Genomic DNA, 21,988 nt, shown 5'->3' with positions numbered 1-21,988 from the left:
TTAGGGCATACAATTTAGAAAGAATCCTAAGGAGCCCCAACTTCCATTCCTGGCATTTATTTTACTTCTATTTCTCAAGTAAATTAAAATCTGGATGTTTTTCAATGGCAAGATTTAAACTAAAACAGAAATAATAAACGTATAAAGGTCCTAAAATTTCAGGAAAGACACAAGTTCAAAACATTTTAAGAATAACTTAAAATTCTGAAGAAACCAAAGAAATATTGGTACTCAATCCATCCACAATCCAACAAATTCCAAAAGTAATATGTACCTCAAATATCTTTAAAAACATTTTGTGCTTTTTCTCCCTGTTAGTGATCAAGATAATTCTCAAAAATTTTATTAGAATACTGGAAGAGAGAGAGACTAAGTGAATTGCTTCTCAAACTGGGTCACAGATCCCAAGGAATCTGTAAATATCTTCTCAGAAATTCTTGTGTTCTCCAAGACAATTTGCAATTTTCTAGAAAAGAATTTGCAATATACATACTTTTTCCTTTTAGAGTAGTATATACAATAGTAAAATTTTAGAAATCCTTATCAGAATATACCAGGGGTGGAAAGAAAAATTACATCCCCCCAAAAATCATACTAACATAATTAATAAAACTCAGGAGTGATTTTTATGATTCGAGTACCATTAATTACTAAAAATTCCTAAACCAAAGTTCAAACTAGAAATTCATTTGTCTGTAATAGTAATCACACATCTGTAAAACAAAATATCATTTACATGAAGGTAAAACAAAAATAATTTAGCAAAACTGTATATATTATTCTGCACTTATAGAATACAAAGTGTTAAATACGTAAGTTACTAAATACAAAATATAAAATTATACACATTTTGAAAGCATGTTAGGGGACTCAAATTTCAATGATTAGGGTAGCTCAAAAGAATAGTTCAGAAAACATGCAAATTTGGAGTAAAGACTATAAGTGTTTTAAGAGCAAGAACCACATTGTCTTTTTACTTTTTACAAATTAAGATTTTAGGAAGCAATGTCAAATTTTTGCATCTTGCAACTTTAATCAAAAAAAGAAAAAAAAGCGAAAATGATATTATATATGTGTATATACATATTACTACATATATTCATCTCAAGGTTAAGACCGCCAACAGAAAGAGAATTTGTGGAACGACTTCATAATTCTGATTTCAATCTAATATGCAAATAAATGGGGAAAATATTTTCAGCCAACACAAAATTTTAATATCTATAATATACAATACACTCTTATGTATTCATTAATAAAAAATTAAGCCCTCAATAGATGAAAAGAACAAAGTGAATATCAATGGAGATCCCATTAAAACAAAAGAAAGCATCAATGGTAAAAAATACATGGTAAATATTTAACATTTTGAGGAGACAAAGAAATAAAAATCAAAGATTTTAAAGAGGAGAAAATCCAAAGCTTTCAATGGTACAATAAGACAGTCTCATATAGTGCCAGATCAGATGTGTAAATTAGTTTAATCTTTCTTAAAAAGTAAATTGACAATATGAAAGATAGCTTTAAAAATCTTCATAGGGACTTCCCTGGCAGTCAGTGGTTAAGACTCCACGCTTCCAATGCAGGGGGCGCGGTTTCATCTCTGGTTGGGGAACTAAGATCCCACATGCCGTGCTGGACGGCCAAAACATAAAACAAACAAAAAATTTTTATAAACTTTGATTCAGGAATTTCATTTTCAAGAAATCTAGTCTTTGAAAGGAAGAAAGGGTAGAGAAAAATCAAAGAAACATGCCAAAGTCTTAACAGTGGTTCCTTCTAATTTTACGTACTTCCTAGATTTACCAAAGTGACAATGAAGTAGGCTTAAAAACAGAAAAGAGAAACATAAAAAGAAAAAAAAACTCACCACTTGCGCCACTGATCATTTAAATACTATTACTAGCTACTTATAATAATCTTATAATTACAGATCAGTCTGACTTGTACCTCTAATAGGCAAGCAGGGTTATTTATGAAAATGAAAGAACATTTTGTAAAGGAGTTACATTCTAAATAAAAATTCTATGGGATTGCAAATATGTTCAAAAAATGAGAAATTAGTAAAAAATTATTTATATTATTTTTAAACATCTTGACAAAATTAAACCTCAAGAACTATTTGAAAAACTGAATCACCCAGAGATTGGGAAACTTTTTTGCAATGGAGAAGAAACTGTATAACATGCAAAGAATATAAGGAGGGATAAAGGGTATCATCATCAGAAATAAGTCCTATCTAACGTTTTTATATCTTGGTGGAAACATGTATAAAACCTCTTTAGTTAGAAAATGAACAGATAACAAAATGGCAAGGTGACAGGATAAACAGCAGAACCATACTCCCATCTATAAAGGCCAGGTAAAATGGTATATAAGATTTGACTGAGGTAAGGTCGTTTAGGGAGAAATGACAAAAATACATTTATAGAACAAATAATCAGTCATTATAAGAAAAAGAAACTTGGAAATAATAAATTTTTTCAATGTCCTTAGTGAAGTCTTCTGTTTAGCACTCTAAATTCTGGGCATTATTAAGAAGGAAGTTTTTAAACTAACAAATTATTACTAACAAAATAAATACCTTTTACTTTAAAGTTTTCAATGAATTTTGGAATGGCAGGCCATACCTCAGTGTTAACCCCTAAAATAATCAGTTTACAAGTGTATGCAATGTAAAAGCAGACTAGTACAATTAATCCTCACTACTATGGAAAGAACATGTAAGGAAGAAATTTATCAAGCCCCACAAGAATGAATGAAAAAAACTGGTTTTATACAAAACATATATGTAATTAAAGATTTGTAAAGTCGGCCTCCCTAGTGGAACATTGTTAAGGTATAGGACCATGAATTTGAGGCCTCCAAATATGTGAAAACACGTCACCAGTTATGAAGAACCAAGATCTCTCCAGGCCCTGTTCTAGAGAAATCCTTTAAGAATTGGAAGAATTTCCTTTGGTTATTTCTTAATTGAAAAGTAATTTTAAATGTATTTAAATTCAGACTATTAAACAAATTTTAATTATACTAGTATACTGGCACAGCTCACTCAATAGTAATTAAATTTCTACTAACCTAATGTATTAAAGTAAAACTGCTGTACTATATCCAAACGAGTATGATGATAGTTCTAATGTATAACATAGTGACTACAGTTGATAACACTGTATTGTATAACTGAAATTTCTTAAGAAAATAGAATTTAAATGTAAGAAAGAAAGAAAGAAAGAAAGAAAGAGAGAGAGAGAAAGAAAGAAAGAAAAAGAAAGAAAGGAAAGGGGAAAGAGGTGGGGAGGGGAGGGGAGGAGGAAGGAAGGAAAGAAAGGTAAACATATGAGGTGATAGGGGTGTGTAAACTTGATGGAATCTTTTCACCTTGTATATGTATACACACCATACCCTTTAAATATCTTACATTTTGTCAATTATGCCTCAATCAAGCTGGAAAATAAAAAGAGTTTGGTGATGCCAATAGGGCAGAAAAGTTAATTACTGGGCACTCCATTACTAAATGTGTAAATGTTGCAGCTTACTATATATATGGAAAGCAAATAGTAAATTATACTTTCTTCAATTGTCAGAACCAGGTTTCACACATGGGCAAATATATTCATGTTAAAAAAGCCACTGACAACTCTTGGGTTAAATCTGTATTTATAATTGATGGTATGATGAAGATATGCAAATTACAAAAATAGACATATGACTTTTTTTTTTAATACCACAGTGAAGGATCAATAAGAAGTTCTTGCCAGGGTTCTTCATCCAGAAAGTCGTTCTGCTACTGTTGTATCTATAACATTAGCAACATTGCAAAGGTACACACACAGGAGACGAGCTACAGTAAAAACTTATATGCAAAGTTTTCATTTATTTACTCTCTCATTCATCCATGCATGCAACCATCCATCCAATATACTTCATGAAACAGTTTCACTGTGTTCCAATGACTTAATTTTTGAAATAGCCAGGAGAGGTTTTGGCCAACCTCATATAAGGCCACTATGTTCTTCTGGAATGCCATGTTTAATACACAAAAAAATGCATTCTTGCAGGAAGTTTTTAAACTAGTAACTCTGGCAAACTTTTTGCCTAACAGACATTCTTTGAACAAATCTTTTAAGGTCAGACAGAAATAATGAAATCTACTCGAGGAAAATCTCAAGCACTGAAATACAGAAGGTGGAGATAAATGGAAAAGTATGTGGGGAGACTGATCAACCTTTATGACCACACTTTGCTCATTTTTTTAATGAAGTGATGAAACTAAATGTAAGCGACAGCAGGGAATATTTAGTAAAAATATTAAACAAGTTACAGCCTCTGAAAACCTTTTTTAAGCATTTGCAATGGAAATAAAATTATAGCAATCTGAAAAATCAAAATAACTATTCATATATTAGGACATGTTAAGCCATCCATGGTCAAAACTTGCTTCTTAATGAGATCACACACACTATGAAAGATCTACAGAACAAAACTTATACAAATATAAATGTTGGCAACATTAGAGTGAGATAGGTTTGAACTCTGGCTTGTCTCATTCACCAGTTAAGGGACATGGAACAAATTTAGCATTTTGGTCTTGGTTTCATTACTGGGAAAGTACAGACACTACCTAATTTGTAGGTTTTCTGTGAGTATCTAAGATATAGTATCAGAGAAAACAGTTCATGACACTGTTAAATAATACATAAAAGTTCAACATTACATAAATGTAATACAGATTGTAAGATCGAAGTAGGAAAAAAAAACAAAGGAAAAAATGGTGACCTAAACTCTGAGATAAAAGGTAAGAGAGATGAGAGTTACTCCTTCCTCTCTTAAAACAGCACTCTAAGAACAATATTCTTTGCGGAGTTTAAACTACTTAAAGGTACAGGGTAAACTACATCATTATTGATATAATGTCTTTGGAAATGAACTATAAATCACATTGAAGATTTTAATGTCTGTTCTTTATAATCAATAAATTTGAACCAGATTTACAGCACTACTCATTTCAGGGCCCAGAAAACAAAACAAACAAATTAGAAAATAAAACAACAACTCAATAAGAGTTTTTAGAATCTAATTTTTTTTTTAAGTATGGGAATGATTTTGTGGACATTCTCGTCATGCTACTGCTAATATCTAGGATCTAAGATTAAAGGAAAAACCTAAGTAATGATAGTACTGCAAATCCATTTGACTAAGTTACAAACCCTAAAGTATACTGGAGATATATATATATAAAATTTATTTTAGCATTTTGGATTTAAAATTGGAAAAAGTGATCCCAGTATTATGTACGGGATTCTAAGAATTATAGTCCCTTTACTAAGTAAGTAACTAGGTCTTCATACTGCTTACATCCCATGACTACAATGCCTTCCAATGCAGAAATCAGTAACAAGAAAGATACTCTTTCAGGCTTGAGGCAAAACAAAAACAAAAGCAAAAACAACCAAAAAGACTTTAAGAAACCTCAGAAGTCACTGAAGAAATCACAACAGAAATCAGAAAATATTTATAAGAAAACATTAGCAAAAACCGTACATATCAAAACTTGTGGGATACAGCTAAAGCAATACCTAGTGTACATTGAATGGCCTTAAATGCTTACATTAGGAAAGATAAATGGCTGAAAATTAATAAGAAAGCACCTAAATTAAAGTTTTAAAAGTCAGCATAATATATAATCAATAAAGCAAAATTAAAAAGTAAAAGGAAGAAAATAATACAGACAGTTACAGAAAAAAATTAAGTAGGAAATAAGCATCCAATAGTAAGTATCAATATACAGTAAATTCCCCACATACAAACCTTCAAGTTGCAAACTTTTAAAGATGTGAACATGCATTCCATCAATGGCAGGCATGAGTGAAATCTCAGCTTGCCCTCTATCTCCTATTGCTTACGACCCTTCAGCTCAATCATCTCCCATCTCAGCTCCCTCCTCCAGTCAGTAACTGTTCTTGCCTGTTCACTGGATGCCAGCCCCTGTATGCCAATTGTTGTACTGTACTACTATACTTTTCAAGGTACAGTACTGTCAGATTAAAAATGTTTCTTTTTTTTATGTATTATTTGTGTGAAAACTATTATAAACCTATTATAGTCAGTACTATATGGCCGATTGTGTTAGTTGGGTACCTAGGCTAACTTTGCTGGACTTACGAACACACTCTTGGAATGGAACTTGTTCGTATGCAGGGGACTTACTGCACCTAAAAGCTAGTTCTTCAAAAAGATGAACAAAATTGATAATGCCATTACAGGATTAATCATGAACAACATGAGAAGCATAAATTAAAAAGTTATACATGAAAAACTGAATATAACCGATAATGCATATGATTAAACAGATAAACTATTAGGAAAAACTTTATGCCAATAAATGTGAAAACCTAAGACACAGACGAACCCCCCCAAAATCCAATGAATTATCTAAGGAACAAATTAGGATCCTAAATGTACTTTAACCACTAAAGTAACTATTTTAAAACTTATAAATTTTCTCACAAGAAAACAACAGCTCTGACTGTTGTTGCTGAAATTCAACAGGTGAATTTCACTATGCATTCAAGAAACAAAATTGTAATCTTATACAAACACTTCCAGAGAATAGAAAAAAATTTTAAAAAAGGATAAACTCATCAATTAATTTTACAAAAAAGAGACAATTACAGAACAGTCTTGCTTGATGAATAGAGACGCAAAATGCCCAAAGTAAACATTTTAAAATCTAATCCAGTGTTGAATAAAAAAGATATTACAACATGACTAAGTTGGTTTTATAACAGGAACGTCAAGTGGTTTAATTTAGAAAATCACTTAAATGTAATTTAAATTAACATCAGCATTAACAGATTAAAGGAGAAAAATCATATAATCAACTCAGTATTTGTGCATGATAAAAACTTTTAATACTAGGAACAGAAGAGGACTTAAATCTAATAAAAGGCATCCAAAAGAAAAAAAGTCATACTTAAAGAGGTGATGTGGTAAGCATTCTTTTTACGATCAGCAACACTATAAGGATGTCCATTACCATCAGCACTGTAGATTCTAGCCCCCATATGAAGCCAAAGAGAAGAAATAATAGGGATAAGGTTTGGAGAGGAACAAACAAAAGTTTTATTATTTGCTGAGAATGATTATTTTAAAGAAACCCCAAGAGTGTACAAATTATTAAAATAAAAAAGAGTGTTTAGTAAGCCTTCTGGATAAATAACAAACATGCAAAAGACAAGTTACAAACTGATTCCGAAATTTCCATACAAGAACTACGTGACAAGATTTACACTATCTGCTATTTTAAAGGTGTAGCAATTAAGGCAAGGATTACACAAAATGACCAGTGGAACACAAAGGTGAGTCCAGAAATTGACCTATACATATATTAAAACACAATTTAAGGCCAATTGGATATCAAAAATCAATGGTAAAGGAGAATCTATTCAATAGACAATCTTGGAACACTTAATCACAGAAGAAAAAAAAAATAAAATTAGATCCTTATCTCAAATTCTACACAGAAATCAAATTCAAGTGCAAGTGGACATAAAGACCTAAATGTGGAAGACAAAACTTTAAAACAAAAAGAAATTACAGAAGAATTTATTAAACATGACACAAAAAGAAGAACTAACAACTTCTGCTCATCAAGGCACCATAAAAATATACTGCAAACAGGAGAAGATATTTGCAATACACATAACCAACAAAAGATTAGTATCCAGATATATAAATAATTCCTAGGATGACAAAATGGAATCACAAATGTACTATATACATATGAAAATATATTTAACATCATTAGTAATTTGAGAACGCAAATTAAAACTACAAGATGCCATTTCATGCCTACCAGATGGCAAAACTTCAGGAAAAAAAAAAAAAGTGGGAGGTAGGCAATACCAAGGGTCAGAGAAACAGCAGAGCAATGGAAACTCTCATTCCCTGGTGGTGGAAGTATAAACTGATACAATGATTTTAGAAAAAAGACTGAATTTATCTTGTAAAAGTTGAACATATGCACAGACTGAGATCCTGCAATTCTTATGTAAACCTACCTTAGGGCAGTACTTCTCAAATTATCCACTGTGAACAATCAGTTGTATTTTTTTAAATTTCCAATCTATCACAGATCAATAGTATGTAAAATACAATAAAAATTAATTATGAGGTAAGTGGCCATGTGCTTGGATGCTGCAGTTATGAAAGTTTCTAAACAGTCTCAACTTCTGAACTTATTTTGCCACAGACCAGTGACAGTTTGCAGATCAGTACTGGTCCATGGAATATTTTAAAGAGCATTATGTTACAGCAGTGTTATCCAAGAGAATTTTCAATGATAGTGGAAATGTATATCTGAGCTTGAAAGACTGACATCAAAGTGTGTTCTTACCACAATGGAATGTAATAAGAATCAACAGCAGAAGAATATTTGCAAAAATTCATAAATATGTGATATTAAACAACACACTTCTAAATAATCAACAGGTCAAAAAAGAAATCACAAGAAAAATTAGAAAATAATACAAGTGAAAATGAAAACACAACATGTGAAAACTTACGGTATGCAGGGAAAGCAGTGTTAAGCGGAAAATTTACAGCTGTAAATGTCCAAATTAAAAAAGGAAAAAGATCTCAAATCAATAACATAATCTTCACTTTAAGAGACTAGAAAAAAGAGGACTTCCCTGGTGGCACAGTGGTTAAGAATCCACCTGCCAATACAGGGGACACGGGTTTAAGCCCTGGTCTGGGAAGATCCCACATGCTGCAGAGCAACTAAGCCCATGTGCCACAACTACTCAGCCTGCACTCTAGAGCCTGTGAGCCACAACTACTGAGCCCACATGCCACAACTACTGAAGCCCGTGCACCTAGAGCCTGTGCTCCACAACAAGAGAAGACACTGCAATGAGAAGCTCGTGCACCGCAACGAAGAGTAGCCCCCACTCGCCGCAACAAAGACCCAATGCAGTCAAAAATAAATGAATAAATTTATTTAAAAAAAAAAACACAAAAAAACAGAAGAGTCTAGAAAAAGAGTAATCTAAACCCAAAGCAAGAAGAAGAAAGTAATAAAGATTAAAACAGAGATAAAGCATAAAAATAGGAAAGAAAAAGAGAAACATTGATAAAACCAAAAGTTGGTTCTCTGAAAAGATCAACAAAATTGACAAACTTTTAGCTAGACTTACCTAGCAGAAAAGAGAGGAGACTAAAATCACTAAAATCAGGAATGAAAGCAGGGACACTACTGCGGACTTTATATAAATAAAAAGAATTACAAGAGAATACTATGAATAGTTATATGCCAAACAAATTAGATAACTGAGATGAAAGGACAAATCTCTAGAAACACACAAATAACCAAAATTGACTGAGAAGAAATAGAAGATCTCAATATATACGAGAATAAGTCAAAAGATTAAATCAATAATCAAAAAATTTCTAATATAAAAGTTCAGGACTGGATGGCTTCACTGATGAATTCTATCAATGTCATAGAAAAATTAAACCAATTCATCTTAAGCACTTCCAGAAAAAAAGAGGAAAGAATACTCCCTAACTCATTCTATGAGACCACTATTCCCTGATACCAAGGCTAAATAGAGAAATCACAAGAAAACTACAGACCAATATCTCTTATGACTATAAATGCAACAATTATCAACAAATACTAAAAATCAAATCCAGCAGCATCCAAATGGATTACACAAGATACCCAAGTGGGATTTATCCTAGGAGTGCATGATTGGTTCAACATTTGAAAATTAATCAATGTGAAACACTAACATATTAATAGAACAAAGGAAAAAAATACAATCATCACAGTAGATGAAAAAAAGAATATCGCAAAATCCAACAATATTTTATGACAAAAAAAAAAAAATACTCAACAAAGTAGAAATAGAACTTTCCTCAACCTGAAGGAGCATCTAAGAAAAACCTACAAATAAGATCACATTTAATGATGAGACAATGAAAGCTTGCCCCTAAGATAAGGAACAAGAAAAGGATCTTTATTCATGCTTCTTCTATTCAACATGATACTAGAAGTTCCAGTTGGGGCAAATAGTTAAGAAAAAAAAATAAAAGTCATTCACACTAAAAAGGAAGGAGTGAAAATATCCCTAATTGCAGATGACAAGATCTTATCTATATAAAACCCTGAAGAATCCATAAAAAATTATTAGAGCTAATAACCTCAGCAAAGCTGTAGAATACAAGATCTATACACAAAAAGCAGCTGTAATTTTAAACACGATCAATGAACAAAGCAAAGAGGAAATGAAGAAAACAACTCCATTTACAACAACATTCATTATGGAATAAAAAAATCAAAGGTAGATTTAACAAAGAAATGTAGGACTTGTACACTGAAAACTACAAAACATTGTTTAAAGAAATTTAAAAAGACCTACAATAAATGGAGACACATACCACGTTCATGGATTGAAAAGTTAATATTATTAAGCCAGCAATAATCCCTAAACTGATCTATAGATTCAATGTAATCTTTATCAACAATCTTAGAAAATAAAAAAAGTTGGGGGACTCACACTTCTCATTTCAAAACTTACTGCAAAGCCACAGTACTCAAAATAGTGTGGTACTGACATAGGAGCAATGTAAAAACCAATGGAATTGAATTGCAAGTCTAAAATACAGCCATACAACTCTGGTCAATTAATTTCTCACAAGGGTGCCAGGACCCCTTCAATGAGGAAAAAATAGTCTTTTCAACAAACTGTGTTGGAGAAATTAAATATACAAAAGAATGAATTTGGATCCCTACATCATACCATATACAAAAGTTAATGCAAAATAGATCAAGGACTTTTGTTCAAGAGCTAAAGATATATAACTCCTAAAAGCAAACAGAGGTATAAATCATTGTGATCTTGTATTAGGCACTGGTTTCTTAAATAATACACTAAAAGCTCAGTGTATTATTAAATAGATTAAATATACAATTAAATATTTTTGTGTATGAAAAGATACTATCAAGAAAGTGAAAGAATACACAGAGAGAAAATATTTGCATATATATATTTGATAACAGTCTAATGCCCCCCACCCCCAAAGACATATATATAAAACTCCTACACTCAATAATAAAAAGACAATAAAGACAAATGACATTTTAAAAATAGGAGAAGATGTGAATGCATATTTTTCCAAAGAAGATATGTAAATGGTCATTAACCACATGAAAAGACGCTGAACACCATTAGCTACCAGGAAAATTAAATCTAAATCAAATGAGATACCACTTCACATCATCAACTGGGATGGCTATAATAAAAAAGACATAATAAACGTTTGAAAGGATGTGTAGAAACTGTAACCCTCACATACTAGTAGTGGGAGTGTAAAATGGTGCAACCACTTTGAAAAACAATCTGGCAGTTCCTCAAATGCTAAATAGAGTTACCATATGACCCAGCAATTCCACTTACAGGATTAAACAAAAGCTTGTCCAGCATTATCCACAATAAACTAGAAGTGAAAGCAACTCAAATATCTATCAACTGATGAATGGATAAACAAAATATGGTATATCCATAAATAAAAAATTATTCAACCATAAAAAGGAGTGAAGAATTAATGTACACTACCACATGGATGAAACATGTCAACTGAAAGAAGCCAGACACAAAGGCCATACACTGAATGGTACCATTTATACAAAATGTCCAGAATAAGCATATCTATAGAGACAGAAAATAGATTAGTGGTTGCCAGGGGATGGGGGAGGGGGAAACTGTGACTGGTAAAAGATTTCTTTTTAGAATGATGGAAATATTCTGGAATTAGTGGTGACTGTTCCAGAACATCATTTATATACTCCAAACCACTGAATTGTATGCGCTTTAAAATGGTGAAGTTCATCTTATGTCAAAGACACATACCTCCTTCACCCCAAAATAACCAATCAATCAATGCAAGGTAAATGCTCAAAAAATTTCAGTTATTTTCCTCTTTGCATTCTTGTTCAAGACACTGCCATAAGATCTTCACTGTCTTGGAAACACAGCTGGAGTGTAAAACCAAAGCACAACAATTATTCTATGGCTAATGCCTATCCAAAGGTTCAAAGGAAAGGTTAAGAATGGCTGACTCCATGGGATATCCCACAAAATTCACATGATTTTTAGCTTCTAGAGAGCTAAGGTGCTGTCCAATTTTGGGGTACAAACCACTGGGCTGCTGAGAACTAGTGAATACACCACTGTCCATCAAACCACAGTCTAGTCAGGCAATCTATCACACGTTTCCAGAAACTTTCAGCAACCATAGGACATTTCTTCTTTCTTACTGTCTCCTTACAACATTGACAATTTTACTTTTGCTGTTGGCACCATCTCTCAGATAGTATCATTAATGAACTCCCATTTGTTTGCTCCTCCTACCCCACTCATCCTTTGACCTGCTATTCAATGCTCACTGTTTAGAGGACTGGCAGTGTTTTCTTAGACTAGGCGAGACTTCATGCCTGATGAGTGGACCACCCCAGCATCCCAGGCTGAGACAGGGCAATTTTTTCAGAGGTTTCTCTCATACTCAACCTAAAGGATTTATCACTTCTCTTTCCTAGAGGAGCAAAGTTGTAACTTTAGGCCCTGTGGGGAACTTTTCAACCACAGAGAGTTTCACCTGAGAAGATTCAGTTCCCTACATGTTTTTTACTCCCATCCTGTTTTGTTTTAGAGATTTTTCTATCATTTGTCTTTCTCTGAATGAGTTATGTTACCTTTGCCTTTCTACCATTTGTCTTTCTCTGAATGAGTTATGTTACCTTTTCCTTCCTTTTAAATGTGCTCTTCCTTTTTCCCTGAAAAGCCTCACTCCTCTCCATCCTCCAACTCCAAACCAGCAAACTGTTCTTCATTCTTCAAGTCACAGTTTTCCCATATAAACACTTTCCTAATATCCCCAAAGAGATTCCAGTGCTTCTTCAAGTGTTTTTTTTTTCTTATAACCACCCCCAAAGCATTTTCCAGGTTAACTGTTGATTTTCAAAATGTAATAGGATATAGTGCATGTACTCACTGAATTATAAATTCTTCAAGGGCAGAGGTTGTGCCTTACTCATCTTTGTAATTCCAGCACCTAATAAATAGTAATAAGCACTCAATAAATCACTTCTTAAATAAATAAGTTTTTTAAAAAGGTCTATCAGGAGTCACAACATAGTTAACATTTATGGAGTCCTGCTGAGACCTTCTTATGGACCAGGCACTGTGCCAACTTTGCATGCATTCTCTCTGAATCTTCCCAAAAACCCCCTGGGATAAACACACTTAAAACCCCTTTTTATGAATGGGTAAAATGATGCTTAGCAAAACTAAGTATTTCAGAATTTGAACTCAAATTCTGATCTTCAAAGTTCATGCTCCTACCTACTTAACAGTTCAAAGGGAAAGGATAACACACTGATATGAGGATTGTTTCAAGAGAGCATATTTAAACATTTAAATTGGAAATTATCTATGGTATCTTAGTAGAGGCTGCTTTATAAGGCTTTCCAAGATAATCATATGCATGAAATCTTATAAACAACGGTTTCTCCACTTTTGCTGTTTCTGTACCTCATTCCTTAGTACATTTATTCTCAGTCTACCAAGCCCTTACCATCTTACCCATCTGTAGAATTCTAATTCATACTTTAAAACTTTGCTGGGGGGACTTCCTAGGTGGTGCAGTGGTTAAGAATCTGCCTGCCAAAGTAGGGGACATGGGTTTGAGCCCTGCCCTAGGAAGATACCACATGCTGCGGAGCAACTAAGCCCATGTTCCACAACTATTGAGCCTGTGCTCTACAGCTTATGAGCCACAACTATTGAACCCATGTGCCGCAACTACTTGAAGCCCACACGCCTAGAGCCCGTGCTCCACAAGAGAAGCCACCACAATGAGGAGCCCACACACCACAATGAAGAGTAGCCCTTGCTCACAGCAACTAGAGAAAGCCTGTGTGCAGCAATGAAGACCCAACACAGCCAACAAAAAAATAAATCTAATAAATAAATTAAAAAAACCAAGAAAACAAAAAAACAACTTTGCTAGGGCATCACTTTGGACTTGAGGTTTTTCTGCCAAAGGAAATATTCTCATAAGGGGTTTCTGTTCCTTACAATTGCTTTATTAATGTATATTTGTAAATGATATTATATTTACTTACATGTCTACCTTCCCTGTTCACTCTGAACTTTTTCAAAAGCAGAGTCCTTGTCTCACTCATCTTCATGCCACCAGTGCTTGTGTAGCAAAAAGCCATGCATATATCAAGGTGTTTAGTAAAAATATTGACTGATTGAATTTCTGTCTCCCATTTGGGCCTTCTGTAGGTTTTGAGGTATTACCTGCCTCTAACCCTGGACAAGCAGGACGTTAAAAATATCTAGACTTGCCATTGCCCATGTTCCTTCCTTTTCAAAACTTTCCCTTTCTCCACACCACATGTATTCTACTCCTTTTGGTTGCAAGGCCCTTATTTCAATCTAGGTCTGTCTCACTCTCTGCAGAGCCTATGTTCTTAATGACTACAATATACCTAGGACATGCATCTATAATGACTTGTGCTAGATTTGAAAGCACAAATAAAAACAAAGCAAACACTTCATAATCCTGGGGGTAGCTAAACACTAAAAGTAGAGATAATTACCTCATATGATGATAAAAGATAAATGTGCATGCCATCAACTAAGAGGGAGTAAATTAATTCTGCTTGAGGAGGGTTAGGATGATATGATAGGAAGTGACATCTGAATTAGGACTTGTAGTAAAACTATGTCCTTTTGGGTTGTGGGGGAGGGGAGCAGGCAAGGAAAGAGGCATTGTACACAAAACAGCACTTGTGTAAATGCAAGGAGACCTGAAGAAGCACAACATAACCTTGGAGAGGAAGCAGTTGGGTGAGCTGTAAGAAGAAATATAAGAGGAGAAGTAATGCGAGATGAGGCTGGAGGTCTACGTTCAAGTAAAATAGTGAAGATAAAGGACTTAAGAGCCAGACTAAAAATAAGATTTTATGTAAGCCAAAATGAAAAGGCACCCCTTAAGGTTTTTAATCAGGGCAGTGACATAATTATATTTATGTTTGGGAACTAACTTCAGTAAAAGATAGAATATGGACTAGTGCAGAGAAAGCTAGAGGCAAATTAATTAACTAAGGAGACTATGTAATACTATCATTGCCTAGCCAAGGAATGAGCTAAGAAAGCAGCAATAGGCCTAACACGAAGATAGAACTGAAGAGATGTATGGATTAGAAAGGAAACGGATTCTGTAGGATCTGTCTTGACTATGGAGGAAAAGGAAGGGATGGCAGAGGACTGTGACATTTCTAACTTGGGAAACTGGGGTGAACAGGGATGACAACATCCAAGTAAATATAAGCAAAAAAGAGGTTTGAGGGAGATATTTGTAAGTTTAATTATATTAATGCTGATTTTGAAGGACCTCTGGGACATACTGTTAGCCACTAACTCTAGGACTTAATCATATATTGTCAAATTGACATTAGATGTTTTTACTGACTTCTCAACCAATGATAAGATCTTTGAAGATCTTATATTGTATTTGTTTCACAACATCACTGGTATATAGGAAGCCTTCATTAAAACAACAAACCCTTGGTGAACTGATTTGATTTGTATAGACTATGATTGTATATGTAAATCAAGATATAATTTTATCATCCATTCTAGGATTGAGGAGCAAAAATCTTCATAATTTCTTAATTGCTATGTACAAAGAATCCTAATACACTTAATAGCATGAAGACAGGAGAGAAAGAAGAGAAATGACATCTCTTCTTTACATCTGCTAGTACCTAGAAGACATTTCCCCCTCTAACTCTTAGCCTGCCTTTTATCCTGGAATAATTAGTCTCCAGGCTACTTAAGAAAGTGACCTAATCCAAGTTCAGTTTTTTTATTCACCATTCCCAAGCACTATGGTATCAGATATTGGCTCTGCCAAATAATCTATGACCTTAGGAAGTTACAAAAGTGGACCTTTACTTAAAATCTGTGAAAGAGGATAACAAAGCCTATCTTAGAAATAACAATTAAATGCTATATATACAAGTATCTATAACTATGTCTGGCACATAACAAGCAGGTAAGTTAGTATCTTTCCTTCAACTGTCTTTATGAGTGGGAAGAATCTACATTAGCTTTTTGAAAAATATTGTTTTTCATATAAAGACTTTGGATATACAGCGGACTCTTGAACAACACGGTTTGAACTGTGCAGATCCATTTACATGTGGATTTTTTAATAGTAAATACTACAGTACTACATGATCCATGGTTGGTTGAATCTGCAGATGTGGAACTGGAGATATGGAGGAAACAGATACAGAGGGCTGATTATAAGTTACAGGCGGATTTTTGACTGCAGGGAGGGTCAGTGCCCCTAACAACCACGTTGTTTGAGGGTCAACTGTATTTCAAAGCCATCTTCCAAGTTAGCAAAACAAAGAAGTCAAGTAGTGATATTAAACCTAGTTTAAAACTTACTAGTCATGTGACCTTGGTTGAGTTACTTCACCTCAATATGGTTTCTCAGCTATAAAATGGGAATAAAAATTGTACTTACTTTGAAAGTGACTGTGTGGAATAAATGACATAACGCAAATAAAATACATACTTACTATGCACCAGTTAGCACAGTAATCAAAAAGTTAGCTATTACAACCATTATAATCCATTTTATCAAATATGGAAACATAATTCTTATATTGAAGAGATAAACTATACTATTTGTGTATAGTATATTCTGTATATCATTTCTCCATGTGAACATACATGTGTGTGTGCCCTTGAGGGACACATGAGAAGGAAGTCAAAGGGAATCAAGAAACTGAATTCAATACACTGAAAAATATACCATAAAAAGAAGTACATTCTTGTATGATGAATTTTTATTCAGAAATAAGATGCAGTGGGAAAATCACAAACTAAATTTTAATCTTTGTAAAACAACTATCTAAAATGTTGTTTTATGTAAATTTGGATGATCACAGGAGACATGAAAAAATCTATAGGGTTTCATATGTTTTCCAGAAACCTTAGGAATAACAGATTTTTACATAATACTCACTGAACTAACTTTAATTTGCTTTTAAGAAAGCAATATAAGATGAACATTAATAGGACTTTTTATTTTACTAATGAATAATATAACAATAGCACAAATATTATTCCCACACAGAAATGGTATTTCTCACTTACCCACTGATTACCTTATAACTTTTTCTTCTTAGCAATAAAAAGCCTTCACTGAGCAATTTACATCATTTTACTTGATCTTCCCTGACTCTCAACAACATGTTTAATGAGAAAGTTGACTAAAATATATGGTATAATTGTTGACTAGGGAAGTTTTTCTTCTGTGTTTAAAGAAATGTCTTAAGACTACTGGACTCATAACCTGTCTCTCACTGTCACAGTACAAAAGTGTTTATGCATTAATACTAAATAGTTCAGCTACATGGGCATACTAGCTCATTAATCCAGATTCAATAACTTAAGATAACAGCACATCCATATTAAAGTTCAACCCTGAATTTATGTATGAAGGAAACCAGCAAAAATAAATTAAGACCTTAACAAGATTTGGACGGAAATGTTTGGCCAAATTTTACATACTACTTTCAAGCAGTCTTTAAACTGTTTTATCAGCATAATTTATACATTATCACTTAATACATGCCTTACAAATAAGGCTAATTCATTAGGATATAGAGATGACTCCTGGAGATAGTTCATATCACTACACACATTTATTTGAACTACATTTACTTATATATTTTAAAATAATCCTATAAGTCTCATTTTCCCAAATTTCACACTGGGTCCAACCTCAATTATTCTGGGGTAGCAGCACTTTCAAGGAGCTACCATTGGAAATCTAAAATGTTGCTCTCATCACTTATTTATTTTAATTAAAATGATCAACCCAGCACAAATAATTTCATTTCTTTACAGTCCTGGTGCTCATTAACATTAAAGGCATCTAGCTGATATTTTGTAGGTAGGTAAGAAATTAGTAGGTAACATATGGTAAGTCAAGTATCACCATCACTCAAAATCTTGCTCCTAGGCCAATGGCAGAACTGGTAATAATACATAAAGCTCTAGAGCAGTGACTCTGAAATTTTAGTAGTAAACAGAAGAATCATGTGGAAATGCTTTTTTAAATGCAAATTTCAGAACCCAGGTCACTGGAAATTCTCTTACAGCAGCTTTGGGGTACTATCAAAGCAGTAGTCTGTGCTTTAACAGGCAACTCAGGTGATTCTGATGCAAGTGGTTGAAGGGAGTTAATTACTAGTTACCCCCGATACATAAAGAAAGTAATATAGAATTTTTCACACACACCCTCCTTCCAGAGAATAATGCTTTTAACAGACTCTGAAAGTGAGTCAAGACCCAAAAGAGGGTAAAAGCCATTTGCCTTCAGAAGCCCTGAAGTCCCAGTAAAAAAAATCCCTGTTCAGCAACAGGATTCCCATAACTTCTAAGACTTCTTTTAGCATTACTAGTCTGGTATCCTTTGCCTTTTTCAGCTGTAGAGGCAGACACCTTGCAATTTTTTTCTTTTTAATAAAATTACCAAATGCTAGTATGGAAACTTTATCAACATCACTGTTTTCTTTGCAGGAGACTATGAGATCTGCGACTCTACTTGTAACTTTTTTTTCAACTCCTTTTTCTTTTCCCAAATTTGTTGAAATAAATTTTATTTTGCTATTAATGGTGATTTTAGAGGAAGTGCACAGCTTTTTTGAAAAAAATAATAGAGCAGATCTTGACCATGTAAAATTTTAAAAATTGTCCCTTTTTTTTGAAACGCTAATCTAAATCTCTTTAGGTATTCAAGGGCATTATTTTACATAAGAAATAAAAATATATAAAGGGTCTTTGGCCTTTTACTTGACGTTCTCTATAGCTTACTCACAGCTGTGAGAAACATTTTATCTGTAAGTCATAAACCTCTCTCCTCTTCATAGAGGCATATGCTTCTCATCAGTCATATAAAGGAAGATACAACTTTAAATTGTTATATAGGCACTAAAAATATATGGTAGGAAAAGGAAGGTAGAGATGTACAATCACTGAGCTTCACGCAGCAGCACTTTGTTCATCAGGATGCTTAGTTATTCTAATGACTATTATGTAGAAAAGGAAGAAAAAAGCATGCTTTTTCTGAATTTTGGTATCATCCACTTAACAGCTCTCACTATAACAGTGTTTACTATTCATACCCACATACATTATTATAAAACAGAAATTCTATTAAAGTAAGAATACTATATGCTAATCACTTACTTGCAACTGAACTGCTCACCTGAGATTTAGTAGCTAACTTGTACTTTTGTACATATCTTATGTATCTGTCCACAATGAAAGGTAAGCAGCAAACCAGGAAGGGAGCAGTGTCCCTTAGGTTGCAGAGCTTTTCTATCCCCCTCACTCCCAGAGTAAAATACTGACTAAAGATTCATTTAACTTGCTAAAAAACTGTATTATGCTGTGAGAAGACTTCAATGCGTATGTTTCCATGTTCTTCATCTCTAACTATCTAAAGACAAAGTCCATTCCCCTTAAGCAACGTTGTTATAAGCCAATAGGTATTAAAAGTTTTTTGTTTATGCGTTTGGAGAGAGGGAAGGTAGAGGGAAAGCAGAAAAAAGGCTTCTGCCGCAGTAATCAATTTCTGCAACAAAATATGTGTAACTTTATTCACTTTACAAGAATTGGGTGGTATTATGTATGACATGTATGAGTGTACATGTGTGTGCTGGGACAAGGGGGAGTGCTGTTAATACTGGTTCTCATCTTTCTCCCTAAGAAAGACTATTTATGACGGCTGGGTGGTGGCTCTTCTGGAGATCCTTCAGGTACTTCAGGGCATGAATGGCTTTATAATTAATTATTTTTAAACATTACTTTCCTGAAACTTCAAAACTCACTTCAATTTCACCTATCTAGTCAGAAGGTCCCTTTCCAAATTCTTCCCTTAGTTGAGCCAAAATGAGTGATCTCAGTCATCTTGCTCTGGCTCAGAGAGCTCTAGTCTCTACTGGAGTTGAGGATCCAGAAGCCCTCCTCACAGGAATTCATCACTCTAGTGTCACACCCAAAACAAGTTATTGAGTCCAGATTCTACAGTGCCATCAGCGCTCCAGCACCCTGTGAAACTGATGTTTAAGGATCTCTCAAGAGCAAGGTATGAGAATATGAAGATAGCAGCAGTTAGCTCGAGAACAATAATTCTTAATACTGGCTGCACTTTAGCATCATCTGAGGAACTTTTAAAAATGACAATACTATCTTATTTAAATGTTAGAGCTTGGCCCTGAATGATTTTAACGTGCATTCCCTAGAACTATCCTAGACCTAGAAGAGTATATGAAAGTATTGCTTTAACATGCCAAATTGTCAAGGATGGGATAAACAATTATTAAACTAATGGATGTGTATATGACAAAGATTACATTGTATGTGTTATCAAAACTGACAGAGTTTGGACAAATAAAATAGAAAAAACAACTGTATTTTTAAAAAAAACTATTATTATTATCGCCATTTACAGCAATTATCTATCCTATTTGCCTTATTATGAATACCATTAAATACACATCAGATTAATTATGTTTAATTAGATAGACTTGTAGAAACAGAGAATCATAGGGCTAGATATTTAACTGTGTCTATATACTATATGTTCAGATTTGATGGACATGAACCTTATTTATAATTTAGAAAAATTAAAGAATGTATTACCTATCAATAGGGTGCTCTGACTAAATATCAAACTAGACAATAGCCCAGCATTATAGACCACTGAATTCCCTTTTACTAAATGAGTAGCAACAGCACGTGTCCAAACTAAGTATCAAATATTTGAAACATAATTGATAGACCAGTATTCTTGTGCTTAATTGATATTCACATAATAATGTCTTTTTTAACATATAAAACTATTTCATATATTATTTTCATATAGACTCTACAAACTAATTTCAAAGATAATAAAATTACACAGTATACTGTAGTTAACTTAGTTGATAAAATGAATATATTCAGAAGTTAGATGCAAATGGAGTTTCTAGATGCAAAACACTTTTTCATTAGTTTATGATTAAAATTTCAGAAATACTTTATCCTCATTTCTGATTACTATTCAAGCAGCAGTGGCTTCTGACATTTCAGCACTGAGTTTTCCTGTGTTTCTTTTAGCCAAGGGTAGGAAATGATTTTTAAAATACTTAAGTACATTAGAAGAGCTTTCTATTTAAAGGAATTCTTCAGTGAACCCTTCTCACCGTTTACTTTACAGCCTTTGCATGTTCAATTTTTCATGTAACAAATTTCTTAAAATCTTGCACAACAATAAAGGGAAAACAGTATGTGTCCCTAAGAGACAAAACCACAAATATATACCAGAAAAAAGGTAAAGTTTAAAACATACAGGAGACAGTATAACCTAACTATAAATAATGCATAAATATGAAGTGATATACTCAAAGAAAAAAATATTTTCTTATAAATTAAAATAGACCCATATCATCATATTATATCTGGAAGAATGATACAGTATTATTATTTCTGAGATGACAGATCTCAGGTTGTAAAGCAGAATATGTGTTTTTAACTCTCAGTTACTATTTTTGTCTCTAGTCTGTTGTACCATCTTTCTCCTTTGCCATATGCATTGTAGGTGGGATGTTTCCTGTTGTTACTATGTCTAGCTTTGCAGACTCAACTTTCAGTTTATTTACTTCTCAAACTGTGATCCTATAATTGTGCTTTGCTGTCCCTAAGTCAAAGTAAGTTACTAGGATGTGTACCTAGTTTTTCTAGTTAATATCCTTTAAAAAAATACAAAAAACAAAACTCAAACTCTTTGTTAACCTAAAGGAATTAAACAGTAACACTGAAAATGAAATACAAAAATTATAATGGAA

General features: G+C 33.3%; 1 long non-coding RNA gene across 3 annotated transcripts in view; it reads right to left on the bottom strand.

Annotated features, from left to right (window-relative positions):
* The window catches only part of LOC130858112 (uncharacterized), a 176,972-nt gene that overhangs the window by 138,206 nt on the left and 16,778 nt on the right, over nucleotides 1-21,988 (bottom strand). The gene's annotated exons all lie outside the window — the stretch shown is intronic.

Source organism: Hippopotamus amphibius, chromosome 8 (assembly GCF_030028045.1).
Source record: "Hippopotamus amphibius kiboko isolate mHipAmp2 chromosome 8, mHipAmp2.hap2, whole genome shotgun sequence".
In the NCBI taxonomy this organism is placed as follows: domain Eukaryota; kingdom Metazoa; phylum Chordata; class Mammalia; order Artiodactyla; family Hippopotamidae; genus Hippopotamus; species Hippopotamus amphibius.
This window is presented reverse-complemented; position numbering and strand designations above follow the sequence as displayed.